The 15156-nt window shown below is 43.6% G+C and overlaps 2 long non-coding RNA genes across 2 annotated transcripts; one reads left to right on the forward strand and one right to left on the reverse strand.

Annotated features, from left to right (window-relative positions):
- Nucleotides 1-2444: 2444 nt before the first annotated feature.
- On the reverse strand, nucleotides 2445-5305 carry LOC147995989 (uncharacterized). Its single transcript, XR_015670262.1, has 2 exons — nucleotides 5035-5305; nucleotides 2445-4698 (listed from the first exon to the last, which is right to left on the reverse strand). It is a non-coding gene; the product is annotated as an uncharacterized LOC147995989 (long non-coding RNA).
- A 5982-nt stretch (nucleotides 5306-11287) lies between these two features.
- LOC134485816 (uncharacterized) lies at nucleotides 11288-15156 on the forward strand. Its single transcript, XR_015670264.1, has 3 exons — nucleotides 11288-11354; nucleotides 12622-12738; nucleotides 14901-15156. It is a non-coding gene; the product is annotated as an uncharacterized LOC134485816 (long non-coding RNA).

Genomic DNA, 15156 nt, shown 5'->3' on the forward strand with positions numbered 1-15156 from the left:
CATGAGGTGCTGTTGACTTAGTTCTTCTCCTAATAACAGGGTCGGGTCACCACATCAGTGACACATCCACATGTTTGGGGATTAGGGTGTGATTCTTTCTTATTAACATGTATTATAGCATGGTTCATAATCTCACCTCTTGCTAGAAAAAAATGAGTCCCATGAAGGAGGAGATCCATGCTGAATTTGTGGAGACATCTCAGGCACCTAGAGCAGCACCAAACATAGACAGTGAGAAGCACCAAATACAGAAACAAAGCTTTTGAGTTAAGTTGCTGGCATTTGTTTTACCATTAATACACTTCTTCTTGTTTCTTCATATAAAAAATATAGTTGAGCACTTTTTCTGGAGCTTTTATATTGTTGAGGGTTACATTAGATAATTCATATGAAGAATATGAACAAAAAACATGGTTTTCTCTCTCTCTCTCTCTCTCACACACACACACACACACACACACACATACACACACACACACACACACACACACACACACACACCATTCAGCCAGAGATAACAATCTTTTCTATTCTTGTTCATTACAAATGATGGCCAATATCCTGGCAGTTATAGAATGCTTTTATATTCAAAGTGTGGCTTGGGACAGAAGAACAGAGCCTTTAGACTAAACATTGTTAAGAAGGAAAAAACTTCAAAATACTTTTCAGGAGCATGGCCCCAAGGACAGGGCCACAGTGTCTTTCCTGGATAGAGGGGCTCCCTTCCCACAATCATGACTGCACTGTGTGCCTTAGAACTTTGGGGGAGAAAGAGAAGATGCAGGTCATGGGAGACAAGAAAATGAAGTAAAAAGTTTATTCTTCCACTGTGAAGTGAATAGTTATAGTGGAGAGAGAGGCTGGAAGATGGAGGGGAAAAGGGGGAAGGGAGGAAGAAGGGGAAGGAAGAGGAGTCAAAGCAGGGTGGGAGTGAGGGTGGGGGACAAAGCTGGGGAAGTGAGACTGGGGTGAGTAGGAGCCTGATAACATGTTGCCCTGGGCATAGTTTGGTTGAAGCTGCCATGTTTCTAAAACACTGTCCTATAGAAATCTCATATGAATCATACGCATAACTAATTTTTCAACAGCTACATTTTAAAAGTTAAATAAAACAAATCATGCTTAGCTGTAATAGAGAATAGAGACTGTATATTTTAGCTTTGATGGCTTCTAAATGGAGCCGAGAAACCCGGAGGAAGTTAGGAAGGAACCAAACCTTAGATTAGCCATGTGCAGAGAGATCCGCCACTCCTTTACTAGGGAACCCAACTGTGACCAGACCTTGTTTTGCTTCCTCTTGTGGCCTTTATGTGTATTAGATTAGTCGACCTCAAAACTCCAGGATGCAGGCATATCCTAAGGGCACTTCCCTAATGAGGGTTAATTATAAGTCTACATAGGGAAATAGACAGGGAGCTGTCTCCAACCACATGGCCCGCCTCTGTGGAAGCTAGGGCATGGTCCAGGATGCAGCTGTGTCCCCACTGTCCTGCGGGGCTGTGTGTCTGGGATGATTGCTGTGGTTCCCAAGTACTGTTGGGAGTCCACGCTTTCCCCAGGGCATCTACACACCAGGAAGGGGAAGGTAGAGCCCTGGGTGGGGGTAGAGGAGACCTGGGTTGATTCTGGGTGACTGCTGAGAGTACAGAGGGGCTGGAGGAGAGAAGGCCTTCTCCAGGAGATTTTAGACACTGATCTTTACGATGAAGGACACCACCGCCCATCCCTTGCCCCACTCCGTCCTTGATGAAGAGACGGTCTTTGTTCTATCTTCTTCATTTGATGGCAGAAATGAATGCATACACCGTATTCAACGTGAACCTGGGATTAAACACCTTTTGCAGGAAGGGATGCCCGGGAAGGGACACTCACTGGCTGAACAACCAAGCTTAGCTATATACCTACCTCATTAGCATAGACAACTGCAGAGTTTTATGCTGCATGACTGATTGCCAGGGTCCTCTCACTGGGGTGTTGCGGTTACATGTTCCAGAACAGGTAGAGTTAGGCAGGGAGTGGTCCTACTCCTATAGTTCTCAATTCTGAGATTCACAGAGTCTGAGCTCTCTCCACCTTACCAGTTCTTCTGGCTGGTGGTCCACTTGCCCCACACTATCCCAGTCACTGATCTTGGTTACACTCAGGCAGGCATTGTAACAGAGATGGGCTCCAGGGAGAATTGCTGAAAATGGCTGGTCTATGATGTGGTTCTGGACCATCTGCTGAGCTGGGTCATGTTTGTATCTGCAATTGTTTTATTCTTTGTGGTTGTTCATCTTTCTATCTCTCTCCCTTTGTCCAAGACAATAGTTCTATTCATCCCTTTGACTACCCAGAATAACAAAACATCAAGACATGTAAGCAAAGAAAACCACTACCAACAAAATCCTAGTACAGGCTACAATAAACAAGCAAACAACAACAACAACAACAAAAAGACCCCAATTTCAGTAACGCTTTTTATTTAAAACCCAATACATCCCGGACTATTTCCTCACACAATCTATTGAAAACAAGGCATGTCATTCTTTTGCCTCGGCCCTGGAAACCTGATGTGTACTCGATTGCACAGCTCGATTGAAAATAAGTTCTTTTCTGGTTCACGATGAGGACCAGAAAGACAGCATGGAGGGTGGGGGTGCTTGCTGCACAAGCCTTAAAACCTGAGTTCAATCCTTACTAGCCACATAAAGGTAGAGAGACAAAGTTGTCCTCGGGTCTCACAGGTGCCCTAGTATCACACACCCATGACCACACTACTGATAACAACGATAAGTTCTACTATATAGGGAAACTTCTAGAATTTCTGCATGGCACATGCGGACTGTGTTCTGGATGATGCAACTGCAATAAAGGCTTCCCATGTGAATTCCATCTAAAATGGAAAGACAGCACTCTTCCCATGACGTGGGTATAGTATGTAGGGGTTCTAGAAGTTCCCCTGTGTTTAAGTAAGGAGGCAGAAGAAAGGTTTGCCGATTGAGTCTTAGAGTCAGGCTTGACAAACCCTGTGCCCATGGGCACCACTACTGATAATATGTATCAAGGACCATAGAACCCAGGGGCAGATCTCCCTACATCATCACAAAAGGCCTGACACCTCAATGGTTGCCTGTCTAAGAGCTAACCCAGAGCATTCACAGTGTGCCCAAAGCCAAAAGAATACAAATGCACTCTTGGACTCATATTCCCCTTATCTCTTCCTATACCCAGCTGTGTGTGTGGAAGGTGAACCCAAATAGGCAGAACCCAGACTACAGACCCTAAGGTGTAGATCTGGCTGTGAGGCCCACCCTGTGGAGAATGAAGCAGGAGGAAACCTGCACAGGCCCTGGAAGTGGGCAGGAGAAAGCAAGGGAAACTGCTCCAATGCTTTGGATAGCTGAAGTGAGGCACAGAAGTGAAGGTTTAGAATTCAGTGGGCAAATCTCCCAGCTCCCTGGACTTTTGGTCCTTTGGAGTGATTGTGGCTAGGACAGAGGATGCTACCTCAGGGCATGGTCCACTCTTGCTCAAGTCTCCAAGGATTTGAGTCCTCTATTCTGTCACTGCATAGAGGCTCTTGTTCTAACCCCAAATAAATGAACCAGAGGTAAAGGGGGAGGAGGGTTACTGCCAGTGTGCTCCAAACAGCCAGAGTCATAAGGGAATGTGTTTATTAAAAATGGCTCCGTATTGTAAGTTACCAAGCTCAGGTTCCATTCGTTTTTTTGTTTGTTTGTTTGTTTGTTTTTCCTCACACAATTCAATGGCTGAGAGCAAAAGTGGAGATTGTTAGATAAATAAAACCGATTGTATGGGCAACATTTTCTTTGCATATTTGAGTGTACTGTTTAAATCTGGTATGAGTTGTACTGCATATGTATAATGCCATAAGAACTCAAACTTAGGTAATAAGTCCATGGCATAGTGGGGAGCAAGTAGAGGCGACCATAGCCACGCGATCCCAACCCAACCCAAGTAGAATTCCCATAGACTCTGAAGTTTCTGGTCACCGTTCCAACAACCCTTCACCTGCCTCAGATGTTACCTCACAAGTGCCAGGAAGCCCCTTCCCTTGCACTTTCTTATAAACTGGATAATTTAGAAGTTCGTCCTAGGGCTGGAGAGATGGCTCAGCGGTTAAGAGCACTGACTGCTCTTCCAGAGGTCCTGAGTTCAAATCCCAGCAGCCACATGATGGCTCACCACCTTCTGTCACAGGGATGGATCCGATGTCCTCTTCTGGTGTTTCTGAAGACAGCTACAGTGTGCTCATATATAATAAATAAATAAATTTTTAAAAAAAGAAGTTCGTCCTACCTCCTCAGGCTCAGCAATCCCTTAGATGGCTCTGAAAACTCAAAGAACACAAACCAAGACCAACGGGGCATGGTCCGGAAGGGTTGCACACACAGGCAGAGTCTTTGTCCACCAGGCAACCATTAATGAGGAAGCCAAATCCAGTCTTCGGGTTGTTTAAATTCCACAGCACAATTGATTGATACGCTGTGTAATGTCATTAGACCCCAGATCCCAGAGGTTGGCCTACACCACACGCCCAAAGTGACAAACTTTGAATGGAGTGATTAATCTTTCTGCCATAGCCAACCTCCATCCTGAATCATCTCATCAGCATTCAGGCACAGTCCAAGGTGCCCACGATGAATGATACCCTCTTGTTCAGGAACCAGTGAGTGTGAGGCTATCTCTCAGGACCTACAGACAGAAGCCAACCATATTCATCACCCCACAATAGTGATGGTAGGAAAGATGACATCGATATCAATATTAGTGTATCTCTCTCCTCCCACTTCAGAGATACACTGCTTTGACCAGTTAAATGCCCATCTTTGAGAGAACACCTAAGATGTGGTTGTTATAGGCCATGCTCATGTATAGATCTGCCCGTAGATCCAGTTTTAGGAGAGAGAATGCTCAAGCCCCCGCCTCCCCCGCATGAACCAACCTGGTTGCTTGATTCTCCCCCCGTAAACATGCTGAAATCTCCTCAAACTCTTCATGTATGTTCCTGTAAATGCTTCTGTTGCTTACCAGTCCCTGGGCGTTTTTCCAGTAGAAAATGGAGTTGTTGGCTTTCCCTGGTTCCTGTTCACCATCCAATAGGCTAGAAGAGGAATAAATAATTACCATGGCCCATACTAGTGGAATACAGGAGAATTGAGAACAAGAGAATATAAAACTCATCAAAAGTCACTGAGATCAGCGAGGGGAGAGATGCAAAGACTGAAGTAGGAAGTCCCGGGCATCTAAACAGGAGCCGCCTTAATGAGAATGTGTCGCCCTGCAGCCAACCGCAAAGTCTGCAGATGGGATGCACCTGCCTCCTGAGAACCTCACAAAGTGAAATCAAGCACCAGAGCCCAGAATGGAAGCAGGAAAACCCAATCAGACTCCTCAGAGACACTTCAGTAAATGAACTCTCGGCTTGCAAAACAACAGGTGCGTCTCCAAAGAGACGAGGCCCCTGCCCCCACCCCCTACCACTGCATCCTGAGATTGCAGCGCTGCTCTGGGCTCTCTGATTAAGCCTCCTCCTTTGGTCACTCTTAAAGTGGTTGGTTTCCAGCACGACCCCTCACTCATCCACTGAAATTAAATCTGCTAGCTTTGGCTGATGTTTAAACAGCTTAAATCTCTGGGGTCTTTTTGGGGGAGAGGATAATTTTAACTCAGGTGATAAATCCACCAGAATTTGGGGGCGAGAGGAGATACCCGATGGAGCCTTTATCCAGCTGTTGAAGACGGGACCTGGGAACTCTCCGAACAAAACAATTAGGAGAGGAACTAGTTGGCATTTCACAACCAACAGATGAACCCAACTCAGCCCTCCGTACACAATGCAAATAGTTACTGAGATCTGCGATCTGAGGAGGCAACTGCCCTGTCAGCCTCAGAACCCCAGCTCCTCTCCCAGCATGTTAACCATCTCATTGTACAGAAGAACGATTTTGCAAGCTTCCATCCATAGGTGATGACCACACTCTTCATTTCCCCTGTAATAGAATTACCGACCCCAAGAATATGCACAGACATCATCAGGAAGATTATTCCAGAAATTTCCCACTTCTTTTTCCAGATGGTAGCGTTCCAGGGACCGGTTTCAGCTTTCTGCTCATCAGAACAGAAGCCAACAATGACTTAAGGAAAAAGGAAGCTGGAACACAGGGGTAAGCTATGACCCAACCCAGAGTGAAGCATGACAGCCGCGTTCCCACCCAGGACACACTAGGGGCCTCTGCTAAGATCTGTTATGGAGCGAAGGTTTGGCTCCCCCCACCTCTCTTCTGTCTCCACATCCTTCATCCTGCAAAGACGATGTACCACACTCACTCCCTGGGATCTTGTTGGTCCTCTGAGAGGCTTCAGAAACACTGCTAGGAGAAGCATGCTGTTCCTTGCCTGTTCACACTGCTGCTTAGTCACAAATATCCAGGCTGTGAGGTAACAAAAACCGAGCGGAGGTGGAAGGCGGGAGGCAGGCCTCAGACTGCTTATATCCCTGAGGGATTCTCAAAAGCAAGTGTGAAAAGGATGATAAGTCTTTTTTGTCTGTTTGTTTGGTTGGTTGTTTTTTTGTTTTGTTTTGTTTTGTTTTGTTTTTGTCCCCCAACCTCCATCTTTAAAAGCACCTGAAGGAGGGTCTCAGACCCAGGCTGAATCAACCCCTGAAAAGTGGAGGAAGGACACCAGACATCTACAGCTATAGCTCCCTTCTCTCTCCCCACCCATCCCTCCTCTCCCCATGCTCATTCTTTCTCTCATTTCCCCAGAATTATGCCACTGGGGAATTGTGTGAATGTCAGTGATTGATGTATTTCCCAAGCCCAGAAGTACCTAGAGCCACTCTTTTAACAACAGCAACACAACAACAACAACAACAGGCTTCCATTCTGTGCATTTGCAGTGCCCCCTGATCATCATGACAGATTCGGGGAAAGCTGTGGGATGAGAGACTACTTAGCTATTTGTTCATTCAAAAACTAGTTATCAACTACACATTACGCTCTGGACAATGATAGAGACAAGATGGAGGTCCCCATGTCTTGACTTGAGGTCAGACAACATCAATGAAGAGGCCATTTTCTCCCTCAGTTCCCTCTAGGGCAACAGTCACCACAGTGAACACACACTCCTTTACAAAGTCAACAGATCCTGTTCCTACTGAGGAAATTACTAAGGCTTTGAGAAACATTTTAATGTTCTTGGGCCAAATGCTATTACAAAGGTCCCTGTTCTGGTTGAGGATGACTATATATGAATCATTCACAGTTAGCTCAGATTGATGCGTTTGGATTGCTCATGCTCAGATGTCTTATGTGCACCTGTAGCCTTGTGGTGAATGTCAAACTCACTAGCTTCCTTAAAAACTGAGTCTCCTGTAGATACTCCACCTCAGTGAACAGCCTCACTCCTGCCTGGTAGGCAGAGCCAGCATCCTGGATATTGGTCCTGAATAGTTCTTGCTCTCTATGTTGGTTGTTTCCTTGATGTGATAAAATACTTGGCAAGAAGGAATCAAGGTTTTGTCCTGGCTAACAGTTCAAGGAATGTGTTCCACCACAGCAGGGAAGGCCTGGTACCCAGTAAAGTCAGACTCTAAAACTTCAAATCCTGCCTCTACTGGCCCACTGTCTCCACCTCCTGAAGGTTCCATGACCTTCCAAACAGTACCACAAACTAGGGATGACCAAGTTGTCCCCCTGAGCCTTTGGTGGCATTCCACATACAAATCACAATTCACATTTTCAGGCCAATCACCAAGTCTTGACTTTCCTGTAACATAGAAAAGCACACAGCTTTGCCACTTGTTCGGTTCAGAGTCAATCAAATGCTTTAATTCCAAGCATTTTGCAAGGGAAAAAGACTAGAATAAGCTGTCAGATGCTGTCTAATATAAAGTTCTGAGTGGTGGATTACTTAATGCAATTATAGCGTTCACCTACAATCTACACAGGTAAATCTGCTTTCCATACCAAACACGTTTATGATTTAAGTAAACAGCCTCTTCAGAGAACACGTTTTCTATCCTCTGGGATTACTAAAGGCCTTTAAAGCTCATGTTTTGAAAGATTAAATTACAGCTTTGCAAACAGTCGTATATGTTCACGAACCTTTTGTTCTTTCTCATTGTATTGTAACCGCAGAGAAAGAACCATAATTCATCATTCAGAACATGTACATTTTAATCTTACTTGACACCTTTGCCCCTGTCTGAATTAATTTTTCATTATATTCCTGTAGTAACTAGAATGCAAATATTCCATAAATTTTTGTTCCTCTGTTCTGCTGAGAAGGGTGATAAATAACACATTTAATTTCTTAAAGTGTTCATGTCAAGGGTATGATCTATTTTTCATAGAGATTCCCATAAAACATCACGGTGAATTGTGTTCGATTTTAACTGAGGTTAAAAGGCACTTGAGACTTGCAATTTTTATATTATTTTAATAACAATGGTTTTATACATTCCTTGAGAATTATATACAATTCATTCTGATTCCTCCCCCAACTCCTTCCAGATCTATCTACCCCCTTAATTCCAACCCCTGTCTAACTTGGTATCTTCTATTTATCTATTATATTCAACTAAATCAATACTCCTGTGGGAACATCAGTGCAGTGAGATCAACCTACCAGGGCCACACCCCTAATGAAAATCATAATCTTCTCATCACTCTTCAGTTAGAGGTAGTCTCATGGCTCATTCTGTATCCTTAAAGTTCCCTACTATACATTCTCCTCTAACATCTACACTGCCCTGGTATGGTTTGCCCAGAATACTGACCAACAGACTCCCTGACAGGTTCACCCTTCCAACCAAAGCTTTTGTTGCTCTTTCTCTTCCTCGTCTTCCTCCTCTTCTCTTCCCCTCCCTCCTCCTCCTCCTCCTTCTCCTCCACCTCCTTCCTCACTTTATTTTGCTCATAGATGACACAGACACATTTCAGAGTGGCATTAGAGCTGTGCCTCAAAGATCTGTCCTTTATACAGATGGAGACATAAAATGCCAACTATCTTTGACATGCTTAAATCTATGCGAAAAGACAAATGTTTCCTGCCATCTGCCTTGTCACTAAACTGGAACCTAAATAGAGTATCATCTTCCCCACCCCCACCCCCGTGTCCACTCTCTCCTAACAATAGCAATGTGTTGTTGTCAGAAGAGGGCATTGTGAACTGTTGTGTGTGGGTGCTGGGAACTGAACTGTGGTCTTCTGCAAGAGTAGCAAATGCTATAAATCAACAGGCTACTTACTCAGTCCTTGGTGAACTATCGCAACATCTTTGTAACTCTATGTCTCAGACTTAGTAAGTAACTAATTAGGAAAGACGTGTGGACAAGTGGAAAAGGATGAACCATGAACCTATCTCTGTGCCTAGAGGAACCCACCTGAAATCATTTTTTTGGCATTGGAACACGTTTGAAGACATTCAGGTTCCCTGGAATGGATGGTGACTCAGAGCTCTTAGCACGGACACCACCCCTATCTGTGAGATCCCTGTCAGGTAACACATTCCACAGTAGCCTACATGCAGCTGTGGGAACCCAAATAGGTGATAAAGACCCTGTTCTCCAAACACCAAAGCCTCTGTTCTGACTGTTGATTGTGATTCTGACTGTACATACACACACTCACTAACCTCCATTGACACTTTGAAAGGCTGATTCTTCTCATTAAAGCAGCTTTCAGGAGACTTAAAGGAATCATATCTTTCCCTGTGCCTTGCTGTGTGCCCCACCCCACCACAACTCTGTCTGTCTGTCTGTCTGTCTGTCTCTCCTCTCCGTCTCTCCCTTTCCCCTCCCTTCCCCCTCCCCTCTCTCAGTCTTCTTTCAGAAGCCAGAAACATCAGGACTTAGCAGCCATTCAGAAGCAATCCTATTTGTAAATGAATTTAGAAAGTCACCATGCATTCCAGGGAAGGGCTTGCTCAGGAAGGACTGGGGTAGACTCTAGGTTTGTATTTCAGTCTAATCCTGGATATCCGGCACTGATTTGAAGGAGGAGGAGGAGGAAGAGGAGGAAATTGGGAAAGACTGAAAAACAGAACTCTAGAGTTATAATATTGTAAGATTCAAAAGTCCCATTTTCAACCACAAAAATCATAAGACATAGAAACCAGAAATGATATCTTACTTAAGAAAAAACTCAACAGAAACTGTCTCTGAGAAAGACCAGATGGTGAATTTACTAGGCAAAACTTTTAAACAATTGTTGCAAACTATCCAAAGGACTAAAATAAGACAGAGTAAAAGTTTTTTTAGTGTGTAAACAAACAGAAATATCAACAAAATATGGAAAATAGAAACAGAAATGAAAAAAAAAACCTAGGGATAAAAATACACAAAATGAAATTAAAAAAAATCACTAGGGGGTTGAAAAGCAGATCTGAACAAACAGATGTGGGTCATGGAGTTTAAAGATGGCTCAACTGACTTGTCTTCTAATGAACATTAGTAGGAAGAATTATGGGGTCTGGCTGTCTTGGGAAGCATGTTGTGTATTTACCTAACTGTTTCCTATACTGCGCTTTTGTCTATTCCCTTAGTGTGCCCTATAAGTTGGAAGTTAAGTTTGATAGCTCAAATAGATTCAGGTCATAGTTTGGGACAATAAAACCTCATTGTTGATATCATAGATTATTACTGTCTCAGGGGAATAAAACTTGTCTCCAACTCATTTTTACAGTTTTTGTTTTGATGTAATTATAAACATACTCACTTTATAATTGTAAAAATTGTAACAATTATACAACTCTATACAATTATAAAATTGTAAGAATGATAGCAAGAACCTCTTAAATTCTTTACCTAGTTTCCCAGCAGATGCCTAATGTTACCATAATACAAAATCAAAACTAGGAAATTGGCTTTTGTATAATGCTGCCGATTGAACTACATACAGACTTTAATTTTTGCTGTGGTTACATGTGTGCATGTGTGTGAATACAAGCATGTGATCCTATTTCTATGCAATTTGATCATGTTTGAACTCACTTTTAATTCATAATGGAATCCCAGAGAGATCCCCTGGCAAGACAACTGCCTGGCCTTGTACTGAGTGAATGCAGTCTGAGCACATGAGGATTGTGCACATCCCTCGAGGGAAACTAGAAGAATTCAAATTTAGAAGAAAGCTGCTTTGGGTGAGGGGTTCACTGAACAGAACCTTCCCAGGAGCCCTTTGATTGTCTCAAGCCATAGAATAGAATAGAATAGAATAGAATAGAATAGAATAGAATAGAATAGAATAGAATAGAATAGAATAGAATAGAATAGAGGGGAGAAGGCAAGAAGGAGAAAGTGCATCCGTCGAGTTCTAATGGAGTTCTGAGATGGAGTCTTTGGGGTAAGTATGCCACTCAGAACTCATTATCCTCTAACAAGGAGCTTCCTCCTTATTTCTGAGAAAATCAGAATCAGGAGTCTGAACCCAGAGACTCGTGAGATGTTCCAAACAATGTCTGCTGGGAGAGGTTGTTTGGTAGCGAGAGACCATTTGAAGACTCTCTGTGAGGTGGAGAGCTGCTGTTTCCTAGAAGAACGATTTGGTATTGTGTTTTAAGTTGACCGTGTTTACCACTCTTCTGCTGCTTACCACTCTTCTGCTGCTTCCAAACTCCATTGGTATTTGTTACCACCATCACTACTTGGGGTTTGCTCTGCCTGGAGGAGTTAAGGAAGCCGTGTAGAGAGTCAATTTGGAGAAAATGCTGGAAGGCAGTAAGTGTGGTTCAAAGTCTGGACACCAATTAAAACGGGAAGCAGTAGGACTGCACCATGTTCAACCCTTTAACAGGAATAGGTTAAAATGAGAAAGGCAGTCCCCCAAATCCAGTACTCCATACGACGTCACCATTAAGTTGAAAGCTTTGAGGTGCTGTCTGAAGTAGGGAGACGGACTAGATGCTACCCCATATCTCTGTCAACTTTAGTCATTTAAGGGGCTTCTTCTGGCGCAATAACCCACAAGCTAAACTGCCAAACTCAAGTAGACACTTGAGTTTCTTATATTGCTCTCTTGACAGTACTTAATTCAATCAATAATTCCTTTAAAATTCTGTACGAGTCAAGACTAAATAAGAAAAAGAGAAACCACTTGATATTTTAAGCAAAAGGGACTTAGTCTTAGGAACCAAATGCTTATCAAAATGCTGGGAGGTGCTGAAATGCAGCTGAAACTCCAAGAATATCCATCGTAAGTGGACTTCAAGGGGCAGAACATCTCTATCCAAAGCAAGAAGATCTGGGAAGGACTCGGAGCAGCAGCAGTGTACTGTATGGCTACAGTCTCAGCATTAACAAACTGCCACTGTCACCATGACAACCAGCAGCCATGACGCTAGCTAGAAAACTGCGGTTGAAAAGTTCCACACCTTCACATTGTGCTTGCCTAGAGAAAACGCCCCCCCCCCCCCGCCCCGGCAGCAGGACTACACCTTGCCTCAGTCCCACCTTCTAAATGTTGAGTGGTACTTATTGGTGCAATGCCGTTTGCACCCTGCCCTGTGACTGTGTTGTTGTGAGCTATCCAGGAATTAAAATAGAAAGGGTAGAAGGTAGGAAAGTGCTCACCAACTGTCCCCAACTCAGCACTCTCTTGCCTTCTGTTACAGCGCAACATCCCCTCTCTACTTCCAACCCTGTACTATACGATCTGCCCTGGGTGCGCCATACATGTCCTTCCTCTGGACCATGCCTTACTGTAGTCTCTTTCTGGGAAATTGCATTCAGTAAGTATGCAACGTTTTCAAAATTACCATCTCCAGCCAGGCCTGTTTCCCCAGTTATATTCTCACCTATGGAATCTCTGTACCCAGAATGAACATGTCGTAAACCAGATGAATCAGTTCCCATCCCCAAAGGCATCTATCTAGACTTCTGATTTCCCTATGGTAATGGCAAGTGGTTAGATATAATCGATCTGATGTTCTACGCAGGAAACCTAGGAATCATCCCTAACTCTTCTTCTGCCTCACTGACCACATCTAATCAGTTGTAGTCATAGAAATTATATGCATCAAGTCTCATCTCCCTACCAGACTTCTGGAGGGGGCATCAAAGCTGGCTGCCTAACCTCCTGCCTGAACTTCCTTCATAAACTCTCAGTAAACCTTGGTAGAAGCACAGCTCAGACCTCCGAAGTCCCAGGGGCTCCATATCCCTTTAGGATGGAGTTCAGAACCACGAATATGACTTTCAAGGATAACATCCAACTTTGTGCTTCTCTGGACTATGTTGTTCAAACACTGGAATTCTTCCATACTTTGAAACTACCTTCCTACCTCCTATCAACTGAAGGATTAATACTGAGTCTTTTCTGATTAGCCAAAGCTTGTGCCAGTCAGATCCTTTAAAGTGTGGATGGCTGTACACTGCCATTGTTTTTATTATGAGAGAATTATCTCATGTCTGTGCCCTGTGTCTTGGAACTCTGCTCCTCTCCGCCCCTGGAGTATACTGCTTAGGATTATTACAGTGTTCGTCACTAATCAGACCAGCTCAAATACTCCAGCCATGTCCCCAATGAGGTCTCCTAAGGACAGTGCTCTTAAACTTCATGGTAAGGGGTAATTGTATTCTAGATAGAGGTGATGGTACCTACGGTTGTGATCAGCTATTCTAGGTCAGGGCTCTCTCAGTGTTTGCCTCGCCTGGCCACATGTGAACACTGGGGTTCTGTTGGACTGGTTCCTAGCGTGTACAGCAAACAGTGAGATGGTAGATGGACATGCTATGCTTGCTTTGTGCAGGAGCTGGTCGGGGGTACTTCAAGAGCAATCTGCACCCATAGAGGTGCCTGGGAGACCAGTGTAAAAGCCATCTCTATTAAATTTGTCAGTTCTTGCAAGGCTTGGCCAAAACCTACCTAGTGCTCATTTGGCCTGGGCATCCACAATATTAATTTAATTCCTGAAAGTGAGAGTTAATGGGCAGGGAGTACCAGCTAGTAATATACGTGAATTCAGTTGAGGACTATAGATATAAAGATCTCCATCTTCTAAATGAGAAAGCTGGGAGTGCATAGAGGTTAAGCTAAGTGGCTGAGCCAAAATTCCAAGCTCCCAGCTCAGCACTTAACTGCTAGCTAGAAACCCTCATCCAACCAAGGCGTTGTATTACCATATTCTAATGTGAAAATTTCATGATTTAGTCAATATAGCGATATTGAATAGATAAAAATCTAAGACAGTATTATAAGGGCTATGAAATTTTGCTAACACAATTGTTAGTTCAGCCAATGCTGAGAGACCGGCATCTCGAAAAGCACCGTTGAAGTCAGGTGAATTCTCTTCCTCCTGAGATGGCCTGTTATTTGATGCCTAGCAATTTAGTGGGAAAATCGTTGGGGCAGATTTATCAGAACTCAAGGGCATTGCTTATCTAGCTAGCTGCAGGTACATAATTGAGTGAAAATAGTCGAATCTAAGAAAAGTTTGTATGGTCCTGCAGCTCTCATAGGAAGAGGCTGAGTAATATCTATAATCGAGCCAGTTTAGAGGGTGAGATGGCATACACTTTAAAGTTTGGAGTTTATGTGTTTATGAACTCGTACTCATGTCTCAGCTGTTAAATTATTTTTTTTTTATTTTGTCTCTGTCTATCTCTGAAAATTTTTCTCACCGTTTTCCCATCCATTCTGTGTTCTAACAATTCTGGACTCTTCAGCCCTTAAAGGTCTCGGAGCCTCCAGATCCTGTTGTCTTGGAGCATCCTTGTCTCTGCCCCTCACAGTTTTAGCTTAGGAATCACTGCATTAGCTTACAAACAACTTCCTCCAGGAGATGATCCCTAAGCCCTGACTGTACACTAGCACAACCTCCTGGATGTCCCAAAGCAAAATCTTTGTGAGTCATTTTGGTGGTCACCGTTTGGGGCCTGTTCTTCTTTCCAGACCATGTGCCCCATAGTGGAGAGGTGGCCTCGGTACATATCCTGCTGAATCTGCAGGGCCCAGCAGAGAACCTTGAACATGTGGGCAGCTTCATAGCTCTCAGAGAAATGAACCAGAATCTACACGTAGCTCTTCAAATTACTTCACATTTGCTGTTAATAAAGTATGTCTGTATTTAAAATTGATCATTGACATTTTCCAGAAATTCAAGTGAAATGATTGTTTAAATGGATTAAAATTGGGATTTGCAAGCAAA

This window comes from Rattus norvegicus, chromosome 2, assembly GCF_021556685.1.
Source record: "Rattus norvegicus strain SHRSP/BbbUtx chromosome 2, alternate assembly SHRSP_T2T, whole genome shotgun sequence".
Taxonomy (NCBI): domain Eukaryota; kingdom Metazoa; phylum Chordata; class Mammalia; order Rodentia; family Muridae; genus Rattus; species Rattus norvegicus.